This window comes from Mesocricetus auratus, unplaced genomic scaffold, assembly GCF_017639785.1.
Source record: "Mesocricetus auratus isolate SY011 unplaced genomic scaffold, BCM_Maur_2.0 Super-Scaffold_100003, whole genome shotgun sequence".
NCBI classification, from domain to species: Eukaryota; Metazoa; Chordata; class Mammalia; order Rodentia; family Cricetidae; genus Mesocricetus; species Mesocricetus auratus.
In genome coordinates, this window is record NW_024429188.1 from 107,589,056 (window position 1) to 107,604,902 (window position 15,847).

At 36.6% G+C, this 15,847-nt stretch overlaps 1 pseudogene; it reads right to left on the reverse strand.

Annotated features, from left to right (window-relative positions):
- Positions 1–1,239: 1,239 nt before the first annotated feature.
- On the reverse strand, positions 1,240–1,991 carry LOC110339356 (annotated as a pseudogene).
- Positions 1,992–15,847: the final 13,856 nt, after the last annotated feature.

Genomic DNA, 15,847 nt, shown 5'->3' on the forward strand with positions numbered 1-15,847 from the left:
ATTTTCTTAGCTGAGGCTCCCTCCTCTCTGATGATTAGCTTGTGTCAAGTTGATATAAAGCTAGATAGCACATTGTTCCTTAGTCATTTTGCTATAATTTTAAAAGACTATCTTCCTTTGTGCTTTGGAATAAAATTCACTATTGCTCTGTCCTAGAAATTTTATAGCAGACATCCTTTCCCAAGTGATCATTGTCACGGTGTTATCTTTCTCATGTCCATAACCACATCTGCAATTATTCCTCTCTGTTCACTGTGTTCCGTTGTCAGATAATTCCTTCTATTATATCAATTCAAATAATTCTTTCTATTCAATCACGTGTGGGCTCTAACCCACTTATTTTACAATCCTTGTTAGTGCTTCAACTTGCATGTCTTTTCGTCTTTCATCAGTTCAGATATCAGTGTGAAACATTCAAATCTCTTCTTTGCATACATCCTCAATGATTTTGCTTTTCTTTATCATGAAACCCTTGTAATAACAATAAACCTAATCAAATCCAACTGTCTTTCAATAGTGTTACCAGCATCTATGAAGATTTATATAACTGATAAAATATTGCATCCATGGTTACTAGAATGAACTCAAATCCGTAAATAGTAAACAATAATGTAATTAATTTATGCTCCTACTCTCTAATTTCATATTTTAAATCACATCAAAATGGTATTGTAAACTTGGAAAGTCATGCTACAAGCTGGTCAGCTGCTATCAATATCTATTTCACACCCTGCTTGGTTGTTCTTTCCTGCCAGCCTGGTGCCACATCTGCATCAGTCCCAAATGAGCATGAAGATGCTGTATTAGTTATGAAACCGTTGGCATTTGGCTTGGCCTCTTATTGGTTAGCTCTGTCTTAATCATTCACCTATTTCTATCAATGTAAGTATTTCCATGTGGTCTTATCTTATTGGAAAAAGAGTTCAGATCTGTTACTTCTCTCACATCCTACATAGTGACTGACTCTGCCTACGTTTCCCAGAATCCTCCTCATCTCCTAGACCCGACTATCATACTGCTCTATTGGCCACAGTGTTTTTTTCAACAACCAATAAGATAAATATATACAGAAGACCATTCCCCATCAGTTGTTACACAAATCATACTTTTTATGTTTATTTATTGAATGCTATATATCTAGTTGTACATGTGTATTATTTAATTTTTAATTTAAAAGAAGACATAAAACATTTTTTTAAATCTCGTAGAAGTTTATGATAGTAAATGCAAATGGCCATTTTGTGGTTTTATGCTCCTGTCTGTGTTTCTACGAATTGATTCAGAATTCTCTAGAACTGGAAACATCAGATGAGGAATGTTTGGCTATTTTTTTAACAGATCTTGCCCCAAGTTTATTTGTAAAAACAGCACAGGGCACGATCACCTGCAGATAGTGTGTAGTTGTGTCACACCAGTCCATCTGTCTTCACAGTGGCAGAGACCTTTTCTATGGGGCCTTCACAGGGGCCTGGGCACCTTTGGGAGCCTAAGCTGAAGCCTGGGCCTTAGCTGGAGCAGAGGCCTCTGCCTTGGTTTGAACCTTAGGCTTTGATTGGCAGAGCCTATGACTCTTGGTTATGTGGTTTCTAATCTGCTTCCCACGCTTGGGGTGAGCGATGAAAGCCAGGCAGCTGAGTTTGCGGCTGGGGCTCTTTGGCATCTTGGGCTTCACCACCTTGGGCTTCACCAGGTCCTTGATGGCCTCTGCGCGTGCGCTCATCGCCTTAGCATTGTTTGTCTGCATCTTCCTCAGGCCTTTCTTGTTGTGCTTCTTGGCAAAGCGCATGTTTCTCAGGAACTTGGGGTCGACCCCCTGGAGAGATTCGTATCTTTGTGATCAGGGTTTCTTGATGCCATTTCTGTGTCATTTCCTGGACTGGTTATGTGTGGTGTGGTTCTTGGACTTGGCCATGTCTGAAGGGTATCCGGCGGCTCCCCATGTTTGCCTATTTTTGGAAACTCAAATTTGCTTAAATTCTTCTTAATTTCTACACAGCATGTAGAAAACATACTATCATCTCTAAACTGATGTGTATGTCTATATTTCACTTTTAAGTCACTGAAGTTTATGTCATACATAATTAAATTATGAAAGGCAAATATAGACTTTTCTAGAACTATGAAAATTTTTCAAGTGTACTTACTACATTACACTATTTGAACATGGTAAGTAAAATTTATGGTTAATCTATGGACCTAAATATTTATTTGACAAGTTTATTTGCAACTCTAATAACTACCACTCTCATTGAAAAGATAGAGTGCCACAAAAGGACCCTTGAATAACCGACTTTTTCTCCAAGATCCTAACTACTACCTGAGTGTTCAAGCTCAACTTTCCAGGAAAATCAGTGATGTTCTCCTGTTTGTGTGCATCTGTAGTTGAAAGCAGTAAGGTCAGCATTCTCATCAGAAACAAGATGATTTGTTTATAAACCTTAAAAATCATCAGTATGGAGCTTAACAACGTATCTCCCAGCATTTGTGAAGCTAAGGCAAAAGACTTGCTGTGTTTTGAGAACAGGCTGAGCTACAAAATGGTTTCAAAGCCGGCCTGCTCCTCATAAGGGACCCAATTCAAATAATCAAAACCTATCAAGCAAAATAAGCATAAAGTCACCACTGGTGAGATAAATATGGATATAAATGGCACATGCATCTTTATTTTTAACAAATTTTTAAAATTAGAATTCTTAGGTGATTTAATGGATAATTTTTATAAGTAGGGTCCCTGCTAGTTCCTCTTATTTATCAATCTATTTTCCCTATATATTGTGTATTTAACACTACTCTTTTAGGTTTATCTTGTTTAAATAATATATAAATCTATTCTTGAAATATTTGCCACACCACAATGGGAGAATATTTGAAAGAAAATATGCTGTAGCTATTTGGGTATATTTTTTTCTGAGATGACCATTGTGGATTCTGCCTGTCTTCAGTAGCTATTTGAAGATATTAAAATAGGGCAAGTTACCTCGGTATTATCATACAACCAAGGGAATTGGGTGCCGAAAGGTATTCACTAGAGAATAGAGCAAAGTGAATTTCAGAGAAAAGGCTGATTTTGACAGCTAGTCTCTTGCCTACAGAAATGGTTCATTGTGGGTTACTTGAAGAAAACAATAAGTTTTCATATGAACAGGAAATATGAGACCCATCATGGTGGGACCTACAATCAGACAGAAACCAAAGTCCCCTATACATAGGCATACCTCCTGTTCAGGGTCAGGTGAAAACCTGGAGCAAGTGAATCTCCCAGGAATCTACAAAGATGACCCCAGATAAGACTCCTAGTAGTAGTGGACACATAGCCTGAACTGGCCATCTCCTTATGACCAGATTGGTTCCTGGCCCAATCGTCATCAGAGAGACTTCATACAGCAACTGAAGGAAACAGACGCAGATCCACAGCCAAACATTAGGCAGAGCTTGGGGAATCCTGCAGAAGAGGTGGGGGAAAGACTGTAGGAATCAGATGGGTCAAGGACATCACAAGAAAACTCACGCAATACACTAACCTATGCTCATAGGGGCTCACAGAGACTGAATCAACAAACAGGGAACCTTCATGGGACTGACCTAGACCCTCTGCCTGTATGTTATAGCTGTGTAGTTTGGTCCTCTTGTGTGACGCTTAACAGTGGGAACAGGGGCTGTCTCTAAATCCTTCACTTGCTTTGGGATCCTACTCCTCACAGGTTGCCTTGCCCGGCCTTCATCCACTGGGAGGTGCTTAGTCTTCCTGTCACTTGATAAATCATTTTTTGTTGATAATCATGGGAGAACTGTCCTTTCCTAAACAGAAACAGAGAGTGGATTGTGGGGTGGTAACAGGGGGTGGGGGAGAAACTGGGAGGAGAGAGGGGAGGGGGAAATGTGGCTGGAATGTAAAATAAATAAATAAATAATTTCATTTAAAAAATCAGAAAGTATAAATGAAAAAGGAGGTAAAATGACCAGACATATAATATTATGAAAGACATATAATCATAAATGCATTTAGAAAACAAAATCTTTTTCTTATTTTTTTATTTAGGTTAGAAACAATGTTGTTTCACATGTCAATCCCAGCTTCCTCTCCCTCCCTTCCTCCCTCTCCCTCCCTACCAGGGCTCCCAGTCCTCCACCCAGTCTCCAGTCCGATCCCCAAGGAGGGTGAGACCCTGCATGGTGGATCTCCAATAACTATCATTTCATCCAGGGTAGGGCCTACGCCCTCCCCCAAGAGTCCCTGCTGAGAGAGCCTCCCATATTGTGGCATGGGTACTCAAAGTCTATTTGTACGCCAGGGATAAATACTACCCAAGGCCCCATAGATTTCCTAGGCCTCCTCACTGACACCCACATTCAGGGAGTCTGGGTCAGTCCCATGCTTTCCACACAACCATCAATCTGGAGTCCAAGAGATTCCCTCTTGTTCAGGTCAACTGTTTCTGTGGGTTAAACCATCCCAGTCTTAACTCCTTTGCCTATCAGTTCTCTCTTTCTGACACTGGATTCCAGGAGTTCAGTTCAGGGTTTGTGGGTATCTGCCTCTGCTTTCATCAGTCCCCGGATGAAGGTTCTGTTTCCAGGATTCTCTGGCAGTAGGATTGTATGCTGGCACTCCCCTGATTCATGTCTAAAATCCATAAATGAGTGAGTATATACCATATTTCTCTTTTTGTGACTGGTCACTCAGTATGGTTTCTTCTAGGGCCTTCCATTTGCCTGCAAATTTCAAGATTCCATTGTTTTTATTCCACTGAATAGTACTCCATTGTGTAAATGTACCACATTTTCTCTATCCACTCTTCAGTTGAGGGGCATCTAGGTTGCTTCCAAGTTCTGGCTATCACAAACAATGCTGGTATGAACATAGTGGAACAGACATCCTTGCTATATGAATGTGCATCTTTTGGGTATATACCTAAGAGTGCAATTGCTGGGTCTTGTGGTAGACTGATTCCCATTTTCCTGAGGATTCGCCTCACTGATTTCCAAAAGGGGCTGTACAAGTCGGCACTTCCACCAGCAGTGGAGGAGTGTTCCCCTTTCTCCACATCCTCTCCAGCACAAACTGTCATTGGAGTTTTTGATTTTAGTCATTCTGACAGGAGTGAGATGGTATCTCAGAGTTGTTTTGATTTGCATTTCCCGGATGGCTAAGGATGTCGAGCACTTTCTCAAGCGTCTCTTGGCCATTTTAGTCCTAAAGATAGTCTCTGAACAACTATATGCTACTATACATTTAATGATGTGTGAAATGGACAACTTTCCATAAAAACTGTACTTCTCAAAGTATCACACAAAAGAAATCCTGGAAAAATGACTATACCTGTAATCATACAACATAATTTAATGCATAGATAAAAATATATGTCTGAAAACACACTATCACACACAAGAATATTTGTATACATTCAGGTAATTTTATAGTCATATGCTGTCAAACCTTTAGGGAGCACATAATATTTTCATTATACAAACTATTCTTGGGACTGTTTCTGTGTAACAGGGAAATAGCTGAGAAATCCTCAATGTGAAGCAGCTGTGGTTCTAAATCTGCTCAGCTTGCCACTACCTCTCAGGAGCCAATGAGCCCACATGTGTGGGAATAAGTCAGTTAAAGGAACTCATATTGTTTAGACAGCCAGTTTGGTCTTTAAATTGTGGTTACTATTTGATTGAAGCTGCAAGATTTTTATAAAAATCTCGTGTATTTTTTATTCTGAACTGTAAATTGTACAGTTTTTCATATCTTTTTTCTTCTTTGTGAGTGCTGATAAATGGGGTAGTGTTGTGCTTAGGATGAGCTGATAATAAGATGTAATATGTGACAATTGAATGCCCTTTCTTCTTGCTGAAATCAAGATGTTTAGGAGAGACAGGTGGTAGAAAACATACCAATCTGGAATGAGGAGATAGCAGGTTTTTCAACATAGGAGATGAAAAAATATTTCTCTTGAATTTTTTCCTGATAAACCTAAAATGACTCAAAAGTAAAGCCTATTAATTTATAGAAAGTGAAAAGCAAATATCCTCTTTCTGTTAGGGCATTTTCTCTTGTGGTTTACACAAAAGATTATGTTTCAGGCTCTACAACTATCCTGGCATTTACTTTTCCTTCTATATTCACTACTAGAGAATATATAGTGATTGCCTTACAGACAATAAATCATGTTAATGGTTTGTAAAGCATCTGATTAAATGGAAATGTTTGAGTAAAGTGTCAGCAACAATTACAAGCACATTGAGCAGTGGTAAAGATGTATGAACAAAGGTTAGGATTCAGTTTTCAAAAGCTGATTCAGTTCTCACTCAGTTGGGTAATCCCAAGTTTACTTCTGGTGGTTGCAGTCATATTGTTCAAAACAGGATTATTGGTGCTGGAGAGAAAGTTCAGAAGTTGAGAGCACTGGCTGCCCTTCCAGAGGATCTGGCTATGATTTCAAACACTCACATGGTGGCTCACAACTATCTGTAAGTACAGTTCTAAGAGATATGATATACTCTTCTGATTCCCTCAGGTATTCATTGCATGCATATGATATAAACACCCATACACATAAACATGAAAAATGTGAACATATTTAGAGTAGTTACAAATTGTACTGAACATAAAGTTGTAATTTCTGATATATGTCTTCCATCAGATGGGCCCAACAAAATCAGTTTGGAAAGAAAAACAAAAAAAACTGCTCAATGAAAACTTATATGAGGCTCCCAAAATACCCAAATCATTTATAAGTTGAATGATGTCCTAGGAAATTAACATAACAAGTACAAAATTTTCTATTTGACTCACACTCAGATAGCTATGATCATAAACATTTACTGAATGACTGTTATAAGTGAATTCATTTTATTAGCATTACCTTATTTGATATATTTTAATAAAATAGCTTTTCAATTTCAATAATATTATTTCTATTTTGAACAACACTATTGCTATATTTCAGAAAAAAGTTGTAGTACAGTTTGATAACTTAAATGCACTCATCATTATCTCAAATGTTCCCAACATTTCTCTGCAGTTGCCTCTTTTTGTATTTTTTCATCTTAATGTAAAGAGATATCCGTGAAACAATGTCTACAATCACACCAAAGAACAACAAAAAGAAAAAAAACACCTAGGTTCTTTCTTTTCTTTTTGAAGAAGTGAGGAATTGTGATTGTCTTAGTTTTTAAAAATTATCTTTGTATTATATATATATATTTCATTATATTTTGCACTTACTTTGTTCTTATATAAATAACCCCATTAATTTCCTTTGCCTTCTGATGCTCCATTCTTCCTTCCAGTAGTTCTGCTTTTACACATATATGGAAATATATGTATAATGACATCAATAATTCTCTACACACGCACACATACATACACACACTCAAAGATAAAAGGCAAAGCTAAATAAATCATGTTTAATCTGTGAAGAGTTTATCTTGACCTAAGATTTTCTTTGTTGAGAGATGATTTCAGTTTCAGTATTGCTGTTCATTATAAAACTGTTTGCTTTATCATCCTTTTGATTAAATTTGGTAGGTAATATTTTTCTCAGGATTTATGTATTCCAGATTTTTCATCATTCATTATTTTGGAATGGAGGTTTCAAAGTATTTCCTATTCATTCCATTGATTTCATTTCTACCTCTCTGTTAGTTTTACTGTCTGCTCTTATAAATATGTTAAGACTACAGTCTTCAGACTTTAGATTTCCTTTAATCTCCTCTTTTAGATCTCCTTTTTTGATCTTGAGATTTTCCTTAAGACCCCTAGTAGGTATGAAAGTATGTGCACCCATGGGAGAAATGAGACATCGAATTTCTAAATCCTTTGAGTAAGTAAGAGCATTCATTCATCAGAACTCTACTGAAAGCCACTTCTAGTTAAAACACTGTTGTCTCTGTTTTTACTAATACTCCAATAAAGTTATAAAGGTTCTGTTTTAATGGCACTTCTCTAATAGAGATAACAGTTCTCACAAAGCAGCAACACAGATTTTTCCCTGACCCTCTTCATCAAAAGGGGGCTTTGGCAGAATGTTGTTTCAGAGACTTATGTAACTGACTTCATTAAAATTATTTTCTCCTATTTTGAGATTTTAATATAATCATATCATCCCTCTACTTTCCCTCTTAAAACATTCTCATTCCCCTACTTCCTCTCTTAATTGTCTTGTTAAAGTATCCTTTCAATTTTCTCAGTAATACGGGGGATTTGGTGTTGGACTAGGGCAGGTTATCAATTACCTGTTGTAGATTGTTTTTCTGAGTATCTGAGAAGAAGTAGGGGTTATGAAAAAGATCAGTTTTCATATTTTACTATTTCATTGCTATTGTGGCTTGGGGATGCAATGAGTGATATCATATTTGAAGACTTGGTTCCTACCTAGTAATGATACTTGGGGATATTGTGGACTCTGGGGAACTGGTAACATCTTATTTGGGATGGACCAGGAAGAACAGGAGTTGGGAGTTACAGCTTGTTGTGCATTCCTGATTGCTTCCAAACTCATCCAGATGTAAGTAACCCATACCTTAAGCTCCTGACTCCATGGACTCAGCCCCTCCCTTCAGCTGTCATAAGTTTCTCACCATGAGGGGAACTTGTGAGCCAAAATAAACTTCTCCCTTCTGCCAGGTATTTTTGTCATAGCGTTGAGAAAAGTAAGTAATATATTTGCAGTGAAGTTCTTATTGCTAAATATTTAAGGCACTTTTAATTTTGACAATGTGAAAATCTAGTTTAATGTGTTATATGAACAATTAGAGCTAAATTGTCAGCACTGAAATTTTGTTTTCTTTTGTGCATGAAATGAGGCCAACTAACTGTTTATTGGCATTTGTTTTGGAGTATAGTAAGGCTGTGCCTTTAAAAAACGGAAACTGTGTGCTGTGTGTCTTATTTTGATTGTTTCTTCTGCTAAGCTAAGATTTTTCTCTCATCAAAGAGAAAGCAAAGCAAAGTAGCAGCTCTTAAATGAAATAAGAAAGCATATCACACAGGAGATTAATTTAATCCCTGGACCATTATCTCCATTGTCTGCCTTGTCTTAGTCACTACCAGACAAAGTAAATCTATCCAAAGTAGTAGAAAACCACCTGGCTTCTCATACTGTAAGTGTGAATACCTGTGAATGTGGACGCTGAGGATATAATCTGGTGTCTTAAATGAAAGGCAATTAATATAAAATTACCTCAAGTGAAAAAAATGGATAATCTTTATTTTTGAGAAATTTACATCCATAAACAATGACCAACCCTTCAACTTTCTCCCCCCTCTACCACACAGCTTATTTTAGTTACTTTTCTTTGGCTATGATAAGATAATGTAGCCTAGGCAAGTTATAGAAGAAATGGTTAGTTTCAACGATTGAGTCCATGGTCTAATGGCAGGAAGCATGGCAGCAAGCAGGTAGGCATGCTGCTGGAACAGAGCCTGTGTGATTACAACTTGACCCACAAGAATAAGGCAGAGAACCAACTGGAAATGGTGTGTGTTAGTATTCAGGCGTCTGTACTGGCCTGTCCTTCGGGTTCTGACAGGGTATGCCCTCAGATACAGCCACGAAGAGCATCACCTGCGCATATGCACTACATTCCCTTTTAAAAGGACCCTGCCCACCTCCCATCGTCCTTTCTTTCTCTCTGTCTGCTTCTCTGTCTCTCCTTTCCTCCCTCCCTCTGTGCCTCCCCCCTCTCTTTCTACCTCTGTGTCTCTGACTCTCCTGCTGCTCCTGTTCCAAGACACCAGTCTCTCATCTCCCCTCCCCCTTTCCCATTCCCATTCCCCCAATAAAAAACCCTTCGCCCAAGCTCTGTTGTATGGCGTCTTTCTTTCTGGTGCCGCTTTTTAAAATTACAACACTGAGGGCTTTTGAAGCCTCAAAGACCACCCCCAGTAACACACCATCTCTAACAAGACCGCACCTCCTAATCTTTCGCTCACAAAGTTGTACCACCTGGGGAGCAAACATTCAAGTCTATGATCATATGGGGGTCATTCTCACTCAAACCACACTTCTCTCGCTGGACCTCATAGACCTGTTTACATATCACAATGCAATGTTCATTTAGTTCAAATTCAGAAGTTCCTATCACCTTTCACAGTCTCTTAACTGTAGCTTCTATAAAACCAAAAGGTAAATTACATACTTTTAACATATTTCAATTGGTTATTTTGTTTTGTCATGTATACACACACATTTTTAATATATGAATATGTAGTATTTACTCAACATGGATTAAATAAGTTCCGAAAGACAAACTCAATGTTATGAAGAAGGTTAGGCATGTTTCTATAGTCCTTGTCTTCCTTAATTATCTTGTTTCTACATTTCCAGTATTAATTAATTTATAATTTTTAAAATATGTATGACAGTCCATTCATTAATTTTAGTTTAGCCTTTCATTTAAAAAAGTATTTTATTGTCACATTTCCACTTATCTTCTACTGCTGTCATAACAAATTATCATAAGTTTATTTGGCTTAGTTTTTCGTATTTATGAGTCTATGGTTATCTAGGGACAAAATCAGACAAATTTCAAAGCTATATCCAGTTGCAGAGACTGACTGTGCTTGGCTTTTTGTCTCATTCCTCTGTCTCCAAAGACAGCAATGGTAGGTCTGTCTTTCTTAGAATTTGACTGTGAATACAACACTCTTGTACTCACTTCTTTTTTTCCTTTTCGAATAAGCATTCATGATGATATTTCAAATAATGCAGAGCATTCTCCCTATTTTGTAGCAACCTTTATTTTATTTGTTAAGTTCTATTTAATATAAAATTAAACATTAAGTAGTTTTAGGGACTAGGTATTTCTAGGTATATGTTCTCCTATCTGCCATAACTGCCAAGCTATTTTAAAGTTTTCTGTGGGAGTCATAGAAGAAAAATCTTGAAATGGTTTTCTAGCATCTTCTTTAGTAAGTCTGGAAATGAGAGACATTGATGTAAGACTGAGACAGTGGCTCCAATCAGTCTGTTATACATGAAGATTCACAGGGGCTTTCTGCTAAGCAGTTGAGCAACATTCTCTTCATTATGGCAGAACTGGTCAGATAAAAATCACAACAGATTTCCAGCACATAGGTCACTGACAGAAAGACAAAAACAACATCTGAAACCCCAAACTGAAAAACAAGTCTAACACAGATTAAAACCACACAAAGTTTCTGCTACTAGATACTTACCACAATGTCTACTAACATTAAGTGTGTGAGAATGTCATCCCCCATACTAGGCAAGCAATTCTGCAGTGTGTACTAGCTGAGTGTCCCCTAATTTATCCTTAACCCTATATTCTTGGAGATAACAACACTGTATAACACAGATTGTTGGTGCAGCTCCCATGACTGCTCTCTTCCCATTCCGGATTTTAAGCTTCCCAGTTGTGTTAACTGTGCTTCTGTTTTAAATTGAGGTTCTTACAACCCTTCATTTGCCCTAATTAATTATGTAAAGTGGTTTATAGAACTCAGAATGTATCTGGTGTCTTATTTTTACTGGCTATTATAATGAACACAGATGAAACACATAGGATGAAATATGTACTTCTCCATGTGTCCAGATGTTCAATTCTTTGACTAGATTCTGTTGAGTTTTTATGGAGAATTCATTGTATAAGCATGACTCGTGAATCATAGGCAACAATGTATTGATGTGTTGGACTAAAGAGTGTGACCAAAACCCAGAAGAATGAGTGGGAAAGTGCAGCAGTGTCTCTGACGAGATTCTTGGTATCTCTCCTGTTCATTCCTTCCATCTGAATATGGAGCAGAACCTCTTGGGCAATGGGGGGTATTATTATGTTCCACAAAAACTAGATAAGAGAATTCCTTTATGGCCAGTTCTAAAACAGAAAAGAAGTCTTCCTGCATTCCAGAAGAAAAATTATGGTTTCTACAGTCTGCCTCAGGGAAGCATTTGTAAAGTAAGAACAGTAGATAAGACTCAAAATAGTCTCTGTCAGTGTATCGTCATCTCCTCCTGTGCCTTACGATGTTGAGCAACCATCCTTTTGGAGGGAGGGAACACATTTCTGTTTCTTTCTGAGTATGGATAAGTTTCCAACATTTTATTCTTTGCTCTTTTTGTGTTGTGGAATTTCTCAAAAAACTTTTATGAAAAGGTTTTTCCAATGTCACTTCTTCTGAGACATCTACATCCTTCCTATTCAAACCACTTTCCAATTTCATGTTCCATTTCCTCCAATTGTTTCATTATTTGACCAATTCCATTCAGTTTTATGAAATAATGCATGGTTTTGCAACTGGGAGGAAAGAAAAGGAACACAATAATCTTTGCTGTGTGTGCACTGAAATCAGATGTACAATGGCTAATAATCAACAATTTCTTATAATAGTAAATTATGTGATGGATCATTTTTCATAGTACATATCTGCTATTCTTATAGTTAGGTATGGACTGGAGATTTATTGGCAAAACCCGAGCTTTATACAACTGTTTCATCAGATAAAGATTTGGTAACTAAGCTATAATTTGGGAAGTTGATATTAGTTAGCAAAATATATTTATCTGCTAGAGATTCTGTGATTAAGTGCCATAGATTGGGTGATTTATACAACAGAAATTAATTTTCCCACTGTTTTTCTGGGTAAAAGTAAAGATCAAGATGTTATCATTGTTATTCCTTCTGAGGGCTGTAAGGAAAGACATGCTCTAGGCCCTTCTTTTGTTTGTAAATGATTTTCTATTTCATTTGTTTTCATATAGGCTTCCCTTTGTGTTGCACCTGTCCCTTGATCTCTTAAATGGATGCCAGACATAATTGCTTTAACTCTTGCTGTAGTGCTTTCATTTTAACTAAGTAGTGAATATAAAGACACTATTTACAAATAAGGTCACATTTTAGATATGTTATGTGATTGGACTTGAATATATAAATGCCACTGGTAGGGAACAGAAATCAGTTTCACATGGTAACTGAAATTTGTGTCTATATGATTTGAACAAAGAGAATACCTCCTGTTTACTAAAGGTAAATTGAAATACAACTAAAATTTGAACATCAGCTGTAACTTCAAAAATGATTAATTACAGTGTTTAAAGAATAGTTTCAAGGTCCTAACAGTCCTCTGTGTTTCAACTATTCTTCCTTCAATGACTCTAGCAATTTTTTTCTTTTACCATGTCTATTATCTTGTGTTTTGAATATCATGCAGTTGGGACTGTAACTTTCTTATACTGTCTTTTTTATTCATTAATATACACATCTTGACAATGAATGTATATTCATGTATGTCATGTTCAGTATGGTTTGATGGTTCAAAATTATACTATGTACTCCAGGTATTAGTCTTCTCTCTCTCTCTCTCTCTCTCTCTCTCTCTCTCTCTCTCTCTCTCTCTCTCTCTCTCTCTCTGTGTGTGTGTGTGTGATAATAAGTCAGTAGTTCAATGGTTTGTCTGTTCATTTTCTTAATGCTGTTTTCTTTGATAGCAGAATAATTTTATGATATTCAAATATTAATTGCCTTCTTTTATAGGGAGGCATTTCATAGTTTTATTTTTTATGTTAGGTATTTAATTGATCTGACATTAATATTTTCATACCTAATGAGATAAGGTATGAGGTTCATTTTTTCCTATGACTCTACAGTAGCTCTAGAGTGAAAAATCAATAATATCAATATCAATTTGCATTCCTAAGCATAGCATCTTTATTTCTGTAAATTGGTCTCCATAAAAGGTAATGAGGGATTCTTTAATGGCTATTTCTGGAGATGGGGCAGAAAAGTATAAGGTGAGATTGGCATGCAATATTATTTACTATTGCAGAACAAAATTCTCAAAAAGTGACATAGACTCTAGCTTAAAATATTCCAACTTGGTCCATCTGGGAAATATGTGCATCAACATGAACAGGGCTAGTAATTGATTACATTCCATTGAAATATAATGGGAATTTCTAGGTTCATAGTGCCAAAAACAAATGGGTAGGAAAGGATGGAAAATCCTTCTTTAATGGAATGTAAATTCATGTTAGATACTGTGTAAGGAACGAAAAATTATTATTTTAACTTATGAGTACAAACACCTGTTTATACATTGCTATGTAGTTGAAGAAGACTTCAAATTCCTAATCCTTTTGCCTTTTCCTCCAGAGATTTGGTGTTATATCTGTATGTCACTATGTCTAGCCCCAAAGAGACTTTTCAAGTTACTGGACTGCAGTTTTATAACAAAGACTGAAGAATTGTTCCATACAGTAAAGCGTATAGAGGCTTCTTCAATAGATGCAACAAGGAACTTGTGAGTTTGTGATCTGAATATAGGTACTCCACACTGGTCAACAACATAGATTATTAAATGAAAGTCTGAGTGCCAGGCCCAAGATTGAATCATGCAAATAAAACTTCAGTTTTGGTACAGTTGGAGGCAATTATAAAGGATTCAGTGGATTAAACAGCAGCATTCATCAATGTCAATCACAATGACTTGTTACATATTTTGAGTTTTGGAGGATAGTATGTTTTTAGAGGGTTTTTGCTTTGTTTTAGTAAATGCACATTAGAATAATAAATAGAAATGAATTTTATGTTTGAAACTCTTGAATGGATCAGAAAAAGGTAATGCAATTAAATACACTTGAACATGCACAAATAATGACACATGGAGGGACATAAGCAAATATGGAAAAATGATGGCACCTGGTTCACCCTGGTTTAGTTCACATAGGAATTTATAAAATTCTTACTCGTTTCTTATGAGCTTAAAATTATTTCAAAACAAGCTTAAATTATTAAAGCATGTTAATAATTTTATACCTTAAAACTCACTGTCATGCTAATTTTCTTATCTGAGTCATACTTACAAGGAGGACATTTTAGTTACTTTTAGTAAATAGGGAGAAATAAGAAGCTGGGATGCAGGGATCCAAAAGTATGCTCATGATAGAAAATGATGTAGAACTGGTCCAGTGCCGCATGTAGAACTGGTGTTTTGACACTAAGACTGGTGTGTTCTTTTTCAGCTTTCTATCACTTTAAGAAACACTTTAGTTTGCTTCCTATATGTTGTTTAACTCCTCTGGACCCTCTGTCCCTCATTTGTCATCTATTTTTATTAGTGACATTTGTCATTGTCTTTTCTATGAACCATGTGGTTACATTCCCACTTTTCACAAACAGTGGTGTTCTGGCAAGAACCAGTAGGAGATTAGAAAGAATCTGATAACCATTCTTATACAACCTAATCTCATTCTGGTAAAATATTCCTTCAATGAACTAATTTTCTATATTTTAATAAATAGTCACCAATGTATATAAGAAATCCTGTTAGCAGAAGACTCTTAGAAACTGAAAATAGAAAAGCCTGGGACTCAGTTGAGGTTAGGCTCAACAATGTCCTAATACTGAGAGATCGCCCTAGGCCTTCTGGCTTCTTCCAGGATTGCCATCGGGGTTCACACTGTGATGAAAGACAGTTGTTACTAGCTGTCTTTTTGCCAAGGTAGGTGTGGTGGTACATGTCTGTAATCCCACTAACAGGTGGAAATAAGAGAACCAGGAATTTAGTGTTATTCTTGTTTACATAATGAGATCAGACCAGCCTGGGCTACATGAGACCTTGTCTACAAACAACAACAAAAATAAAACAAAAGGATATATTTCATATTTCTCCCTAAACATTTTATGACTTGTCACACATTTTACAGATCTGTAATCCTGATACTCAGAGATGTAAACAAGAGTTTAACAAATTCCAAGTCACCTTGGGCTACATAACAAGACGCTGTCTTCAAAAAAATCAAGAAGTCAATAAACTAAGTGATAAACATCAAAACTTGCCTTATGTATTACAGGTCATTATGAGAGCAAAGCCAGGTGAGACTTTGGCATA